Source organism: Brachycentrus maculatus, unplaced genomic scaffold (assembly GCF_059751285.1).
Source record: "Brachycentrus maculatus isolate JH-2025_06_01 unplaced genomic scaffold, ASM5975128v1 h1tg000144l, whole genome shotgun sequence".
NCBI classification, from domain to species: Eukaryota; Metazoa; Arthropoda; class Insecta; order Trichoptera; family Brachycentridae; genus Brachycentrus; species Brachycentrus maculatus.
In genome coordinates, this window is record NW_028280897.1 from 53,084 (window position 1) to 71,918 (window position 18,835).

Consider the following 18,835-nt stretch of genomic DNA (forward strand, 5'->3'; position numbering starts at 1 on the left):
GTGATAATTTGGACACTGAAGGATTGTAACAATGTTGCAATTAGCTGGGTTGGTGACAAGGAGACAAGGATAGACACACTATGACACCTAGATAAAAACGGCCTATTCGATACGATTAGGAAAAACCTTTCTTTGAAAATATGCAGTGCCCTATGCATTACTGGATGATACTAGGGGCCTAGGGATTTAAAAAAAGAAGAGAATAGGGCCTAGGCAACTACACCGCTTGTAACTAGTAACTATACCAAAGATGGTTGAATTGTTATGGTGGTGGCTGAAGACTTTCATACGTATGTATGAACTGGTGGAACCGTCGCGACGGCAATAATAGCGGTATCTGCGCCCATAGTACATTGACTTCCTATTCGAGCTCATTAGCACAAGTACCTACCGAGTATCGAGAACCTACCGAGGTGCTGCCGTTAGGAAAGAGGAAGTAATGTGAAGGTAGTAGCTACGAGTAGGTATATAAAGCTGAACATTGCATCGGAAGTATTACTCAGCGCCTCTCGCGTTGATAGACACCAGTGCGCTATATACATATCGATTTTTCAACTTTGCACTTCATGGTCGGTGAAGAAGGTCTCAATAAAGGCAAAAAATGAATTCCATACAAGTTACGGTGAGTATTTACATTTACGAAATCTTCCAATAAAGACAATACTTTATTGTCGATAACAATTCTAATATTTGTCTTCTTCCAAACATTCAATGAAGCTTGGAAATTTTGCGAATTTAAGTTTATACGTATGTACTATAAGTATACATGTAAAAAATGTATGTATGAACTATATATGTGTAAAAAAAATACCGATTATAATTCATTATATGTTATATTATTATAAATATATGATTGGTACGAAATAAAAAAATATCACGTATCCTTCAGAATTTAATGGCGGCTACAGCACATGGGGGCTGTAATTTTTTTGTGTATTGTCTCTGGTGTATCACGTTCACGTAAGTATTTTCACACTCCGGGTTGATTTAGTGTTGACGTTCGTGTCATAAATGTGAAAGAGCGGTGTTAACCATTTAGCAGTCCTCGTCATCCCAAAATTCATACGTGAACGTGATGACCACAGACAATACAGAAAACAATTACAGCCGCTATATGCATTCCAGCTCCGTTTGTAGCTGCCATAAGAAAAAACGCGTGACTATAACATGGTAATGTAATTGTTGTGAAAAAATGTTTAAATAGAAAAAATTGAGGCTGTAGACACATAAAACATCACCAGATCTTATCTTAAAAGTATGTAGGAGTCGAAACGCAGTCTTTCCTACAGATATACACTTTAATTGTTTGACAGTCATTAACCAATAATAATATTCTCTAGTTAAATATTTCTTATAGTGGTAATTTTTTATTAATTATACATAAATATTTCGTTGAATATTATGTAAATCGAGTGAATTTTAATTTATATAAAAAACATTACAAACAAAGTAAAATTGTATTATAAAAATCATCATTCGTTTCACATGTTCTTATTATTTATAATAGTATTAATACAACTTAATATTTTTACTTTACAAGTCGTCAAATTATGACTTTAAAAAAATGTTATTATTGTATAGGTTATAATATTTACCATGACGTTTCTGGCAACGAGTATTCTCTCTACCTCCGCTTCACCACAGAGCTTTGAACAGTGAGTATCTTTTTGTTTCGATACAATTAACCATGTGTTGTTTAGAAATAAATAAGTACGTTTTGCTTGCACATGTCATTACAGTATACATATATTTATTATGATTTGACAATTGTTATGTTGTGATTTGACATCGGGTAGTGTTAAACCGTACTTCTACTCACCTACATATATTAATAGTTTCTTACGAAATCCACTCTGTGGAAGTATAACAAATTTAGCATATAAACAAAGTGATAAGATTAAGCAAAACGTTGAGAGCACGTACAAAGTATAAAATAAAAAAAAAGGTAAAATATGACAGCAAAAATATCGGAATAAAAAAGTATAGCCGCTATTTAATTGACGCTGCATCAACATTAAGTACAGTTATGTTACTTCAATTATTATCAGCTCAGATGTCAATCGTATTCCGATGTACGGATTTAAGCATTAATATTTATTTTAAAAAATATAATCGGAAAATGTTTGTACTTAAAAAGGTGAACATCTTTATCAACAAAAACAACGCTAAGTGTGCTTGTATAAATTTAAGCGCCGTTGTTGGGATTTGGTACAATAAAACGTGATTTGTCATCGGCAGCAACTACGTTCGCATCCACGTGCCGGTGATCAAGCACACCCGTCACCACACTCGGACGCTGATCAAGAAGGTTCCGGTTCCGGTTCCCATCCCCGTCCCGCTGCACGCCGACCGCCCCGGCAGCAAGTGGCCCGAGGCGCCCTCGACCTATCAGGAGCAACACCAAAAGTACGCACTCAACTGCTCGCAGTGTCTCCTTAATACATACAATTAGTCAACTAGATCTTAAAAAATCAAACGTATCCTAAATATTATGGAACCACAAGAATAATATCTGTTTGGAATCAGCAGGATAAAAGTTGATATTAGGTACTATTATTCAAATATGGCAAATGCTTTACGCGAACAGGAAGCACGAGTCACGTTTTGCTGTTCGATTTCAAGTTATAAGTGTATGTAATATTATGTCGGTAAATTCCATTATTAACTGAAATTACGGAGTATATAATTTATTTAGTATACGCGAATTAAATCTTCGTTCCAAATATATGTTACGGGTAATCGGCTGTCCAAACTTAAAACACAGTAAGGGAATTTTTTGTAGCACGTTTTTTTTGCATTTTTGGACTAAGTAGAATCTACTTAGTCCAAAAATGCAATAAAAACGTACTACAAAAAAATGTCCCTTACTGTGTTTTGAGCTTGGACAGCCGTAATGCTAGAATATGAAGTAAACCTAGGTTTATCCCGGTTAACTTACTTAACTCACTTAGCATTACTCGATTCTGCTGGGCAAACTTCGAAAACTAACAAAAATAAAATTGAATTCGCAGTTTACCCGTGTACACCTATGTCTACCCAATGTTGATTGGATAATGTTAGAAAAACCAAATTACTAACAGAATAAAGTTTTATTACTATTTAAAGACGACAAAATAATTAAATTCGTAATGATGTGTAAGTATAGTTGTCGCCCGAAAAACGTTCCAAACTCTCATAGGGTGACCATGGTGAAAAAATATACATATATTAGAACTTATTTTTACCATTATTCACTCGAAGTATTGATTTGAACATAGGCACCAGGATAATAAAGGGACAGTGTAAAAGGTGTCATATTTTTAGTCTGAGAGATCAGTTTAATATAAAGACAATTTAATACCGAGTCAGGGCAAAGGAACATTTAAACAAAATATTTGAATATTTACATAGGTTTTGTTATAAAAAAATCATAAAAAAAGTATCAAACATATTGTAGTGTAAATTTTAAAAACCTAACCTAACCTAACATTACCTTGCCAGTGTTGGGATGACCTAGGTATACATGGGTAAACTGCAAATTCCAATTTATTTTTGTCAGTTTTCGAACATTTCTCAACAGGATTAGGTAATGCTAAGTTAATCCAAGTTAATTTGGCATTAAGCGTAATAATCACACGCATGGAAGTACACTTTACAATATCATATTTTAGAGTAATTATTTTTAGTAGGCAAAGAGTAAATTCATTTTGTGCTCCTAAATGTTCACAACACTGTACACAATTACTGGATTTATCCCCAATTGAAGAAGATTGTTAACAAGACATATATTGATACGTCTCTCGGTGATAAAACAATTAATGGGGAGCGAATAAAAGTAGGAAAAATTGTGAAGGGTACCATCATAAAGCCACCATCATGTCGTAAGCCCTGTAAATGCCCGAAAAGTCCATTTTACCTTATCTTCAATAATTATAATAACAAACATATATGGCTGACTAAGTATTGCACCCACCATTTTGTCAAGCTGGAACTTTATTATTATAAATCAATGAATCCCTTTGGTGCGTCTGTAATAGATGCTAATGTTTACTTTACTTGTAGAGAGTGCGTGTACCGACATCAGTTATTACTTACCCGAACTCGTCTTCATCCCAATCTAATTCTAAAATGTACTTTATTTTCAGATCTCAAAAACACCGACAACATACTTTCGATGACGACTTTACAAGTTTCGATTAAGTTGGATCAATAATGAAGACTAGTAATAATCTCTACCCATAATAAGTATTCAATCGTTCAACTACAACATTATTTTGTAAATACATACTATTAATTCTCATTTATTTTAGGAGTAGAAACGTTGTGCAAAATTAAACGTTTTATGTTGTTTTACAATATTTGATACATGTCGCATTTGTGCTCTATTTAACCGAATGAATTTCGTCAAATTCAATAATTATTGATTAAAGAGTCGAAACAGTTCGATAATATTAATTCTTCTAGCAGTGCATTTATTAAAATATGTATTTGACTTTAAAAATGAACGAGAATAGACTGTGGTAACTTAAGATATGATTTTAATCTGTCTGGTAAAGTTATGCTTATTATATAAATTCTGAATGTATTGGTACCCTTTATTAAACACCAATATTCCGACAAATGCGACTCTTTTGTTATATAATTAAATTTTACTTGTTGCGATATAATTGCAAATTTGGTCTTGTGTCATTTAAATGCGATGTTTTATCATATTTACGTATTATTGCACAAATAAAATTAAAAGTAGGTCCACTTATTTATTTTAGAGCAGGCATCAGAGGTGTGCAATCCTTCCACTTGGACCTGTTCCTGACCTGGTAGCATCGATAATATTGATGACGATATCTCTAGAACAATGAATACATTATCAGACTGATGCGCGAGAACTTGGGATATCTATAGATCTCATAGAGCAATATCTCGCAACCTCGCATCATCCGCGTCCGCTTCATTTCATTTCACGTGAGATCCCATTAGCGTTAATATTGCGGGATCCTGGCGAGATTTGCGGCTGAACATATTAATACCAAAGCCCGTACAAAACAATTTTGCATGGCCTTTGCTGAAAATGAATTATTTTGAGATCTAATACAAGTATAATGCTCCACGATGGATGAAACCTTGCCGTTTCGCTGTACTTTTATTTTTAAAAAAAAGCAACTATTTAATGCTTACTAACATTCCGAGAGATCAAAGAATGACGATTTAGGACCATGCAATTGACACATATTTTCCATAATTATGAATGTCATCTGTAAAATAATTCAATACTGTTTGTACATGAACAAACAAATCAGCTATATAGCCTTTTCCACTTTTATTTTATTTGACCAGTGATTGTGTTTTGTCGTTACCGACACCATCAGTAAAACAATAAAAATGGGAATATATATATATATATATATATATATATATATATATATATATATATATATATATATATATATATATATATATATATATATATATATATATATATATATATATATATATATATATATATATGTATATATATATATATATATATATATATATATATATATATATATATATATATATATATATATATATATATATATATATATATATTTATATTTCCTACATAAAATGCTAAATTAAAATCTGTACGGGGTAATAATTACTCTGGTATCTCACCTACATAACCAATTCTATTTTTATATTATTAATAATTTATTTGTGTCCAAAAGTGTTAAGACATTTGAAATTTGGATTGTTACGTATGTATTATTATTTTTATTTGGAACCTTGCATTATACTTAATAAAATATCATATATTGAAATATCATGATTTTTTAAAATTTATCAATATAATGATCCTTCCATAATCACTCACACTGTGTGTGTACACACACACACACACACACACACACACACACTGCGTTGATATTTTGACCGAGGCTATGCGCTATTAATGGCAGAAGTTCTCAACTATTTATGGAGAAAGTACGGTTATGAAACATGGAGTTTTTAAACAACAAAATGCTTGATTAGTATGTGCATTTCAATGTTCTTTTTTTATTTTCACTTATTTAATGTATTTTATTTATGTTTCTGCGTGTATGGTCGATGAGAGATATTAAAAATTGCAGAGTTCATAATCGTTATTATTATTGTAAATAAATTTGTAAGAACCAAATAGACTGATGAGCAACCGAAGCAATTTCGAATTTACTTTAATTATGCAACTTAAGGTTGATAAAAGAGTAATTGCCACGAAACTCGAATGACGCTATTTATAAAAAAAAAAATAAACAAAATGCTTGAATATGCTTCAAAATACTTTAATTTATTATTAGATTAAAACATATATTTTTAGCTTTTCCACTTTTTTATTTGACCAGCGACCGGGTTTCGTCGTTACCGACATCATCAGACTGGTAACGATGTCGGTAACGACGTCGGTAACGACGAAACGGTAATGATGTCGGTAACGACGAAACCCGGTCGCTGGTCAAATAAAAAAGTGGAAAAGCTAAAAATATTGGTTTTAATCTAATAATAAATTAAAAATGCAATTCCATCACGAAGTGTCAGTGGATAATATAAATCTATTTCAAAATACTTGTTATTGGTTTTACGCCAATGGAGCAATTCATTGCGAAAGTATAGTCTACTGTGGGAAGGCAAACCGCATCTCGACAGATATCCACTGATCGTGGAAAGTGCATTCTCGTAGGTACTTGATACCTACGTGTAACCTTCCGATCTACATACGTTTGCGCATCGTCTTCACCTTGCGAGCTAAATGTCGTCCTTGATCACCAACTAAATAACACTATGATGCAAAATATAAACTAAATTCAAACATAAGCGTGGATACAGACTAGTCCTCACAAATCTTCTTTATATTTGACCTTATAACAATACAACCAAAATTGAAAAATGGAAAGATGAAAAAGCTGTGGGATTTGATAATTTGTAGATTTGCATAAAGCATGGCCGAGTTGATAGAACGAAGCTATAAAATGTGGTAACTGAGTATGGAGTAAGTATTTAACTTATCCAAGGCATTGCAGTCTGGCACGAGGATAGCACTGCATCCATTTGGGTAAGTGGTTCATTTTCAACTTGGTTTAATATCTCTAAAAGTATTATTTTTTGACATCTCATCAAAGATGAAGAAGAATATGGAAGTCTGGGCATTTACGGGGCTGACGACCGTCATAGGCTGGTTTAAGTGATCACTTTACACACGTGTAGCATTCACGAATTCTACCCATTATTGACAACCACACTACTAAAATTCTTGGAAGTTCTATATATATGAGCCAATAGAAACCTTGTTCTTGAATCACTAGAACTTCACTAGAGACATCTATTGGTGAGATGTAAAGAAGCTTTTTGTTAAACAGAAACTCTTGTATTAGTATGTGAGGTCCAAATCCTGGATGTCAAAAAATAATATGAAAATAACTCCTGTAATTAGAAATAATCCAGATTTTGTGAACAAGTATTTGGACACACTCAAAATATTGTATCTCTAAAGGTGTTAAACAGGGATATGTGTACATATATTTACACGAGTATACACATGGAGATAATTGCACGAAGAACTGAAAGGTTTAAATGTTAGAGCTATAATGAATAATTTGACTGTATGATGCATTTTATGCTGACGATGCTGTTCTTCTTTTGGTGGCATAAGTATATAATGTGTGTGAAGAATGTGATTTGCTGAGGAATGTTGGTAAATCCAAAATTACGGTTTTTGAACAGGTTTCGTATATTTAGAAAGTTCATTTTCTAGGAATGGAGAGATTGATAAAGATGTAGAACGGAGAGTGAATGGTGCACTGAAATCAGTATATCAAATGAAAACCTATCACTGAAATCCAAACTGGCAGTACACAACGGAGTCCTGGTTTAAACCTGGTTTGAAATGAAACATTAATTCGACAAAAGAAATATGAAAGTAAACTGAATGCAGTCGAAATGCGATCTCTCAGACGAATGTACGGCAAAATTATGTGTGAGAGATGTTTGGTTAAAAACGAAAATAATGCAAGGCTGGGATAAGCATTATCGATAAAAGTAAGAAAGGTGTGTTGAGATGGTTTGGACATGTAGAACGAATCAGTGAGGAAAGAACGGTTAAACAAATTTATGAGGCGAATGTAGTTCTAAAAAGGAGCAGTAGGCTGCGAAAAACTTGGCAAGATCAGGTATATCAAATACTTGAAAGCAATCAGGTCGTCAGAGTCGGAAAAATCGGCAGGTATGTGTGAGGAAATGCATGAATGTGGAAGAGGCAAAGAATGTTTTCAAAGTGGCATGGCGTTCTTTTCTCTTTTTTACCCCTGCGGAGAAGCGGAGTGATTTGTAAAATAAAACCAATATTAGTATGAATGGTGTAGGTAAAGCGGTTAGTATTGATTGTTTACAAACACGGGTAATCATATCGAGTAGGTTACATAAATACATCCGGAACTGCACTTTCTCAACACCGCGTCTGCATTATACTAAATGAAGGTTTATACAATAGTACATTATAGCAACTATTTACACGAGCATTGCCTGAAGACCAGTTCGCTGACGTAAACAGGAGTAAAAGTTAATGTTTTTATTTGTATATTATTAAACTCGATTCATTGCATATTCGGTATACGCGTGACGGATCTGCGTCTGTTTGCGACATGGTTGAGTTAGGAAGCTGTAAGTAAAGTCTTCTTGCTCTATGCCTCGCTGTATGGTCTCTCGGAAAGTCGAGCATCCGGCCCCGAGTGGTACCGTTTAGTAAGGACTCTAGCAACCCTGTGGTGAATTAACAGGCAGCTCTTTCAGTCGCTTACTTTCTATGCAGTTGATTATCAATAATAATAGCAAGGTAATCCATTTCTTCCATTCCTCTCATTTAGATTCTTGGATTTAAGAAAGGGTGAATTGGATCACATTATACAGGATACAGATGCCGTAAGTGAAGAGCATTAATTCCACGTGGGAAAAGAAATAGAGAAGTAACATCAGATAGCAATATAATAAAAATGGTTATGATTAGAGCGATCAGGTTGCAAACCCATACTCGGACTAGCTTGTGTATCTCGGATACTCTTAAAGTGTACGTATTCCTTGAGATAAAACAATATATGTAGGTACTAATCAATATAATTTGCATAATGCAATTGGAGATTACTTTTTAAATACAATTTGTTTTTTAAATTTTGTATTTAGTTTCTATAGAATTATTTCAGCAATAGCGTCCATTACAATATTTTGATAAAAATAACATAAACACTATTCTGTCAGTTAGCTGAGGGATCACAATCCTGCCTAGCTATTTTGATAACGATATGTTCAATTGACGCTTAGACGTCAGACGCTCTTTTGAACAAATGCCCTAAATTTGCTGAATCTCATGAAACAAACTATGAAACGTACAATGTTTGTATACCTGTCTATTCGAAATACGATTACCGAGTATAGGTACTCATTTGATAAGGAAAACTGTCGTTAATTGGACGGCTGAGAAGAAAAAGGAAGTGTCTGGAAGAAGATCTATTTCTTGTTCTTGAAGTCGGAATTGTACGAAGGGAGCTGAATTACCCACGGCATTGTATTGTACTATATATAGGCAGCAGAAGGAATTCTCTCGTACATAGGTACATAATGAGCTACATTTCCAGCGATGACACTTTTCCATCACTCGATGATGTAACTATCGTAGGAAATACTATTTTAAGCCGATAAGCATGTCCATCGTCCTACTTGACCATTTCCACGTGCGTACGTGATAATAGTTACATACTCTACGATCTCCTTATATGTACGTACAAATAACTCGATGCGTAGATATAAGCGGCCATTAGACAGATTCCCTTATGCGTATATCCCGATGCGTAAATATGCATAAATTACCCAGTAAATAGAAATTTTCTCGTATAGGTACATGTTACTTTATCAATTTTGTGGTTTTCAATAATTATTAATCAGTTAAATTAACAATCACAATTTTTAAAAGTAAAATGAATAGAATGAGAGATGTGAGAATTATTATTTCGATATTCCTAAGTATGCGCTATAAAAATACCCACACAAAGAATGTATTGTACTTATAATGTATCGTACATTGTAATGTACATAAGGCTAGCCACGGTTGTAAGGAGAAAAAAAACATTTCTATCGGACACAGAAAGAAAAAGGTGCCAAATGATATTTCGACCATACATACAAAATTTGATTAACTTCTGATATCATCTTTTGACTCCGGATCAACTTTGAAATATTAATTTTTTTAGTCGAAATTTTACATCAAGGCTAAAAACTTTTTAAAAACGAGAGTTTCAAGAAAGAATTTAAAAATTAAGGGTAGTTACCCTTAATTTTTAAAAAATTTAAAAATCTTAAAAAGACTTCAAAAATCAAAATCCCATTCACAAAAATATTATTTAAGACATTATACATATTAGAATAACGTATTTTTAAGTTGCGAAAATGTGTCCCGACTGGGTTTTCCCGTGCAGATAGTAGCGTGCATATTTTCGTAAGAAGTATTGTAACTTCTTACGAAATAAATTATTCGGGAGTTGTTTGTCACACATGAGTCCTACGATTATGAATGAAATAGTCTCCCTGATCAATCGACCAGGAAAATTTTTCAAAATGTTTTCGACACTATTTTTGTTGCTATTTGGTCGCAATACGTATCGAGCATAATAACAAAAGTATATTTCATAATTTTTAAATCGATAATAATTAAGTTCGAATTATCGACTTATGCACTCACTGAAATCAAAATTGTTGCGCTCGCAGTTTTCCTTCACGCGTAAGAAAATATATACATTATTAGTCCGAAATTGGAACTGTACAGTCGATATTATCTACTAGATAATCCATGAATTCTCGTGGCCTGATATGTGAATGATTTTTTAATGTTCTTTCTAATTTCTCCGAAGGTCAAATAAATGGTTGTGTACTAATCTAAATTGTCTATTCTAAGATCCTCGACAGCCACGGTTGCGACATATCCAGTTTTTAGGAAAAAAAATGGCCACCATTCGCTTCGAAGTGCTTCCAACGCATACGACTTTTATTAGATTAGGCCATATGTCGGCAAAGTGTGGCTCAGGAGTAATATGCGGCTCTGGCATAACAATCCCCCGGACTGGAACCTGAAGCGTCTGATTACTTTGCTCGGAACTATATACTATATTCTAATAAAATATCTGTGTGTACGTATACACACACATACTCGTATGTAGGCTAGAACTCCCTCTCATTGGAGTAATGGACATTATTTAATAAACATGATTGAGTTATTCACATTGGATACGCAATAAAGAGAATAGGTATAAGTACCTATATGTAATATTATATTACATTCATAATTTCATAATTTCAAACATTACTTACAAATTTTATACTCGTGTGTATTTTCTTTTCAATTTCACGATTATAACCTATTGTTGAATTGTTCATAAAATTAGTACACGAATAAGTTTTATAGAATTGCATCGCAGGAATTAAATAAGTTTCAATAAACAATGAAGTAGTAACAATGTGCTTTAGCAAACATTTGTTACGTTATATAATATATGTATGTATAAAGTATTGCATGTAAAAATTAATGTAGATCATTCGCGGTAACGAAACCTTATACGAACGAGTTATTATTATTTTTGACTGCAAAAATTTGTGAAGTCTTTGCTAGTTAAGTGGCGTGGAATATCTAGACATTTCCAAATTGATGGAAAAGATGTTTAGTCAGCCCAAAGCGCACCCGCTAGGAAGCTCGGCTCCCGGCTCCCGGCTCCCGGCTCCCGGCTCCCGGCTCCCGGCTCCCGGCTCCCGGCTCCCGGCTCCCGGCTCCCGGCTCCCGGCTCCCGGCTCCCGGCTCCGCACAGTTTCCGTTGCCGACTGAGCCGTAACTCTCATCCATGCAACTCGACGACCAACCACGCACCTTAACATACAAATGGAACTGCTATTACAACTCTCAGCATTCGCACCCTATCGGAGCCCTGAGTCATCAGAGAACACAGTCTGGACATTTTACGGTTTATAATGGAATGGACAGAATCCATTGCGCTTTTACTCCTATTTCCTAGAAAAACGTTCATTGATTAGTTGTGTTATTGATTCTTGAAGTCGCTCTACTTATCCCATCCTGTCACTTACAAACGGTTATTTGAAGAAATATAGTTAACTTTGCATTTGTCTTTGTTTATATATCGACAAATCACTGTCTTTACATATATCATACATCATACACCATGTTTTTTTTTCATATGAAACAATAGAGTTATTTTTTCATATTATTTTTTTGACCTTTCAACAAAGATGAAGATAAATATGGAAGTCTGAGCATTTACGGGGCTTGCGACCGTCATAGGCTGGTTTAAGTGATCACTTTACATGGTTTAACATTCACCAATTCTACCCATGATTGACAACCACACTACTGAAATTCTTGGAACTTCTATATATATATATATATATATATATATATATATATATATATATATATATATATATATATATATGTATATATATATATATATATATATAAATATATATATATATATACATATATATATATATATATATATATATATATATATATATATATATATATATATATATATATATATATACATATATATATATATATATATATATATATATATATATATATATATATATATATATATATATATATATATATATATATATATTATATGAATGTTAAACGTGTGTAAAGTGACCATTTAAACCTGCCTATGTCATATTCTTCTTCATCTATGTTGAGATGTCATTTTTTATAAGAATTAACTTGATCAAAGAAGTTAGAGAATCTCGCTTTGAAAACATGGAATCAATCAATCGATCAAGAATCCTATCTACGTCATCAGCATACAATGGGCAACAGATTTCATGTATTACTCGTATATCTAATTGTGACTGGAATGGACTGGACAACTGGTTCTTTTATTTATCTTATCTGCTCGCTAAGCATATTGAACATGTAACCGATTACATAAAATTTATGAATAATAGAAGAACCAATTTCTTAAATCGCACTTTCTCATTAATTACAACAGGTTTTGTTTCCGCTTCCATAAATCTGAACTAAATTAAAAAGGTCTCGTACCTTCCCGACCCGCGGCCGTGTACCTATTCCATAGGAGCGGTTATGCCGCTTCCCACCGTAATGGCGCGGACTGACCGGAGCCATTCGTCGTAACGTAACACGTTACGACGCGAACATTCGTAGAGTCAGTACAGCGAGTCGACTACTCCATCCGATGTTCGGATGCTCGCCGCGAATGTTACGTTACGACGAAATATGGAGGTTTCACCAATTTTCGCAGTGTCAGCATAGGTATCGCATGTAAAGAGTGATTTTTTAGTAGCTATCGGAAATTAATCCATAGTACGGTCCATATAATTTAATGTTTGAAGATTATTACTAAAAATCACCCTTTATTATATTTGAAATTAAGAGAGAGTTTAGAATTGGAATAAAGATACAATTTAAAAAAAATTAAGCTTTATTATTGATATCTCAAACAAAGATTAAGAAGAATATTTAGTTCTGAGCATTTACAAGGATCCCGACCTGTAATTGGCTAGATTAAGTGATCACTTTGTAACATTCGCTTACCTATTCCCTCTAGCACGTATAAGGACGCCCCCACCCCGCTACTTTGATGCAGTCAAGCGCTCGCCGTACGGCGCGCATGACATTTACATTCAGTCTTAAAATTATTAATTAATCCTAGGTAAACGATTTTAAGCCTTATATCTTTCCTAAAACTGATCTTAGGACTATTCTATCTTATGTACGACAACATTACTAGTAAAGTGATGAGGATATACCTCTTTGTATGAATTACAAAAATAAACTGTAAACTAGTAAACCCATGGCGTGTTTTGTATAATGGACTTATTCATATTGTTCTTACTCACCGCGTTGTACTAACTCTGAAACATCACGAGCTTCCTTAACTTCCTTCTTACATTCTAACCTTGTCCTGTGCTTCGTAACACACAATGGCTAATCAATATACACGCCAGATTTAAATTGAGTGATCAAGATTTCATGTAATCATCGTATGTAATCATACTTGATAAATTATAAATAACATTAAAGTAAGTACTCTAACTTTCTAGCTCGTCAAATTTTAACCAAAACGTTTAAAACATTAAACTCACGAAAAGCCTTTAATATTAAAGCCTTGTTAGCAGATATGATAGTAGGGATAAGGAAGGTAGAAGTAAAAAAAAATACTCGGACCAATTGAGAATAAGTATTCCTTGATCTTATTTTGCAACTGTAGAGAATCGAACCGGCAGTTTCGCAGCTGAGCGGTCTAAGAATATAACATGTTTGGTTGCGGAGGCTGTTGATATGGTCACTATTTGTAACCATTTCAGCCGCCAATGCAACCTGAAATGTTGTATGTGTTTTTTTACTAAATTGTTGATATTTTACACTGGTCGGTTACCTCTGAAACTGATTGTTACTGATTGATTACCTTGTTTTCGTGAAATTTTGAATTTCACGACAAATTAATCAAAATAATCTTGTAATTTATAAATCTTCTATTTAGTTTGACTTTGTCTGTCTCAAAGTCAAATCACCCAACAATGATTCCGATTTTGATTTTCCCGCCATTGCCATTGATTCGATTTGGAATTTTTAAAGCCTACACTTATATATATATATATATATATATATATATATATATATACATATATATATATATATATATATATATATATATATATATATATATATATATATATATATATATATATATATATATATATATATATATATATATATATATATATATATATATATACATAAATATATATATATATATATATATATATATATATATATATATATATATATATATATATATATATATATATATATATATATATATATATATATATATATATATATATATATATATATATATATATATATATATATATATATATATATATATATATATATTCCTGGTAATGGTCAACGCCATGTAATCTTACATAACTTTCCTTCAACATTTCTGTTTGATTGTGACTAGACAGGGAACTATATCCAGACCTTATCATCTTTATGCGTATAGCCACACCATAATATAAAGGCAAATAAGCCCCATCTTCGGGGAGAACTATTCAGTAGTCATAACATTATTCAGTATTTCTGTGTGTGAATTAAACATAATTGATGAAAAATATTTTATTTATTTCTTGGCACCTAACATAATTATACTGACGAAACGTGGTTAAATATGAAATGTTTTGTAAAAACAAATTTTAAATGATGATTGTTTTGTAAATAACATAAAATTATATACAAAACAAGTCATCACTTGAAATTTTTTCATCATTTTTTACCCTCCGATGTTGGTTAAGTAGAAAAACCTAGTCGCTGATAAAATAAATTAAATGGGAAATCTTTATGCAAGGTGTTTAATTATTTTTATAAAATGCAGTTCCACGAAGGTATGTAGGTAAAAACTTCAACAATTACATACATATATTTTAGCCTTTTTAATGTGAACGAATTGCTGGAGAAATTAATAAATAAAGTATCTACATGTAAATATAACGAAACATATTTTTCTGGCTGAATTCGTTAGCATAATTTCGAAAGCTTCATACTACTGGTACAATGTCTCGTTAACTGTGCACTAAGAAGAAGTCTTCCTGCGTGCATGAGCTCTTTCGATGCTCGCGGCACCGCCAAGTTGGCGTTAGTCCTTAGATGCGGTGTGATTGAAGACCAATGTTACGCGTATTTTTGTGTATCGTGTAATGCATGCCTAACGCCGCGCCGTAGCGTAAAACGATCGATTTCAATGCGAATATAGGATGGCCGGTTTCTTATGAAATTCCTCTCGTATTCATTAGATTCATTTAGATTACACCCATGTGTCTGCAGAGATTTCCCAACATGACATATTGTATTACGTGCAGGTAAAACTTGTCTTGTCTGGTTTTCATAAGTGAACTGTGTATTATTACTGGTACAATAAATTTGAATAGGAATGACTATATTATTATCTGATTGGATATCCAAATACTATAACCGACTATACTATTTTAGTTGCCCTAATTTATCTACTTTTAGGTGGTTTTCAGTAAAGTTTTTTTTTTTTTGCAATTAACTAATAAGCTTTTAAGTTAAGTAAGTAAGTAAGTAAGCGAGGGGCTTATTCAAGTTATCTTCGTTGATAATGGTTTTACAAACCCAAAAACCAACGCCGTCAAAATGGACTTTTCTGTCTTTGAAGGCAACCCCTAAAGCCTTCAAGATTGGTTATTATTTGCTCGAGTTTTTTATTCGACTCGATAAAACGGTTAAGCAGTTATATCCATCCAAAAACTTAAATCACAAATTAGGGCCACAGCGTAGTTGGGTAGACGCTTGACCGCTAAACAGGCGTCGCAGGTTCGATTCCCGTCAAGTGCAAAAAAATTCAAGAAAGATTTATTTGCAGTTGCTCTGGGTGTTTGTGATGTGTTTTTACATTTACCCTCCCTATCCTTACTATCCTATCTGCAGAAAAGCCTCTAACTGTAGAGGCTTTGCGGGTTATTCATTTTTAAAAAGGAGCAGTGAGGATAAAAAGATGCATAATATCTACACATTTTTATCTGATATGTATGTATAATACTCGTATATCGAATTAGTACTAAATGGAAAGCACGGATAAAAATTGTACCGATTAGCCAAGAATTACATTATGTCGACATTTATATTCATGTTATATAATTTGACATGTACTCGCGATAGTTATCTACATAGTTTGATTGATATATTGGGCTGCCTATAATGCAGAGCGTCCCCCTACTTCATCAATTTTAATTTGTAGGGGAGAGTGCCCATGAATGGGACGTTTTTGATTTTGCCTCTCTAGTTCTTCTCTGTAAAATAAATCACAAAAAGTAAACGTGGTTTCTCTTTATTCAATCTTTTAGCTACAAATATGCCTTAATTTGTTTTCTAAAAAAATTAACCTAACTGCCTGAAAAATCAATTTCAAATAATGTCCTAAAATGTCCCATTCATAAACACCCTCCCTTGAGAGGGACACCAGTATACCATGAATGGGACATTAATTAAAATGCCAGATCGATTGAATAATTATATTTTAAAACGAAAATCATCTGTAGACACTTTCGTATAATACGCAGACGCATGCAAAAGAAATTTTCTTCACCATTTTTGGCAAAAAAAGTTCAGATATCTTAATATTCCACAATTTTCATGGGCCACGAAATTTACATTGAAGCCATCGCATAACACTATATTGATATTCTCCTTCACATATGTGACCCTTATTATTCTCCTTTCCTTTTGTTTTTGTCAGTGATACACCTTCTATTTTAACTGATTTATCTGATCTGATATCTCTGTCATCACTCATTGAAATCTCTTCGATGAGTTTTTGTAAACTCTTTTAGCGTTAGACTTATTTTTTGGTCTGTCTATATGTTTTCATTTTCCATTCTTCAAAAATTGTATTTTCAAAAACTTGTGCTTTTCTGGAGAATCAGAGATTATACTTGATTTCCCCTACTGATTTATTTCTGTAATGTAGAACATTCTTTCAGCTGTATTTAAATACGTGGAAAGTATTTCTTCTCGCTTTAGACTAAACTAATTAACTAAAAAAACTAACTTACCATCACGCCGCTTCCCCGCAGAGGTAGATATAAATAATAGAACGCCACACCACTCTGTCTTTGCAAACATTATTTTCGCCTCTTCCACGTTCATGCATCTCCTCATACATACCCGCCGATTGTAACGACTCCTAACTTGACCATTTTCAACTATTTGGCATACCTGATAGCGCCATGTTTTTCTTGGTCTTCCTCTGCTCCTTTTTCCAATAACATTTGCCTAATAATTTTTTTAACCGTTCTATCCTCACTCATTCACACACATCACTCATTCAACACATCTTTCTTAATTTTATCGATTATGCTTATCTCAGCTTTGCATTCCTTCCTTATTTCACTATTCGAACATCTATCATACATCGTTTTGTCGCACATTCTTCTGAGAGATTGCATTTCCACTGCATTCAGTCTACTTTCATCCTTATTTTGCCAACTCCATGTTTCACTTCCTAACATTAGAGTTAGAACCAGGACTCCGTTGTGCACTGCCAGTTTAGCTTCCGCTGATAGGCTCTTTTATTTCCTATCAGCCTTTCCTTGTTTGACATGTCTATAAAGAGAAGATTTTCCTGTTGCACATGTCTTTACAACCGATCTAATATTTTGCTTTTTATTTAAAACCTCTTCTACAGCAACTTCAATTAGAACGTTGGTGATGCGTGCTCTTGGCAGTATAACCTAAAAACAATATAATGTTTACAATGCGTGTAATACAAACGAATACAAACGATTATTAATGTAAATACAAAGTATTCGCCATGAATGGGACAATTTTCCCTTGAGTGGGACCGTCCCATTCATGATCACTGCGCGCGTCCCATTCAAGGAAATGCGTGATTTTTAGAAAAATAGATAAATCGATACATTTATACTAAAGTAAACTTGATGAAACATACTTTATAATATCCTGAGAGAACCAACTTAAATAATTGTATATTTCAATTGCAGCACTTATCATAACTTATTTGTATAAACAAAATCAAATTGCAGTATATAATTTACTTTTTGACGCAAAAAAATTGTAACACGTCTTTCTCGCTTCACTGTCAGTTGAGAACTGATGTTTGAAGATTAATCTGTCTAATATCATAGCGTTAATGTTGGGTAATTTTTGATTTTTTTTGTAACAATAGTTTGGGCTGGAGGACGATTGTCCCATTCATCCTCTGTCCCACTCATGGGCACTCTCCCCTAC

At 33.1% G+C, this 18,835-nt stretch overlaps 1 long non-coding RNA gene across 1 annotated transcript; it reads left to right on the forward strand.

Moving 5' to 3' along the window:
- The first annotated feature begins 1,167 nt into the window (after positions 1–1,167).
- Positions 1,168–4,241, forward strand: LOC148308867 (uncharacterized). Its single transcript, XR_015837627.1, has 3 exons — positions 1,168–1,175; positions 2,239–2,406; positions 4,125–4,241. It is a non-coding gene; the product is annotated as an uncharacterized LOC148308867 (long non-coding RNA).
- Positions 4,242–18,835: the final 14,594 nt, after the last annotated feature.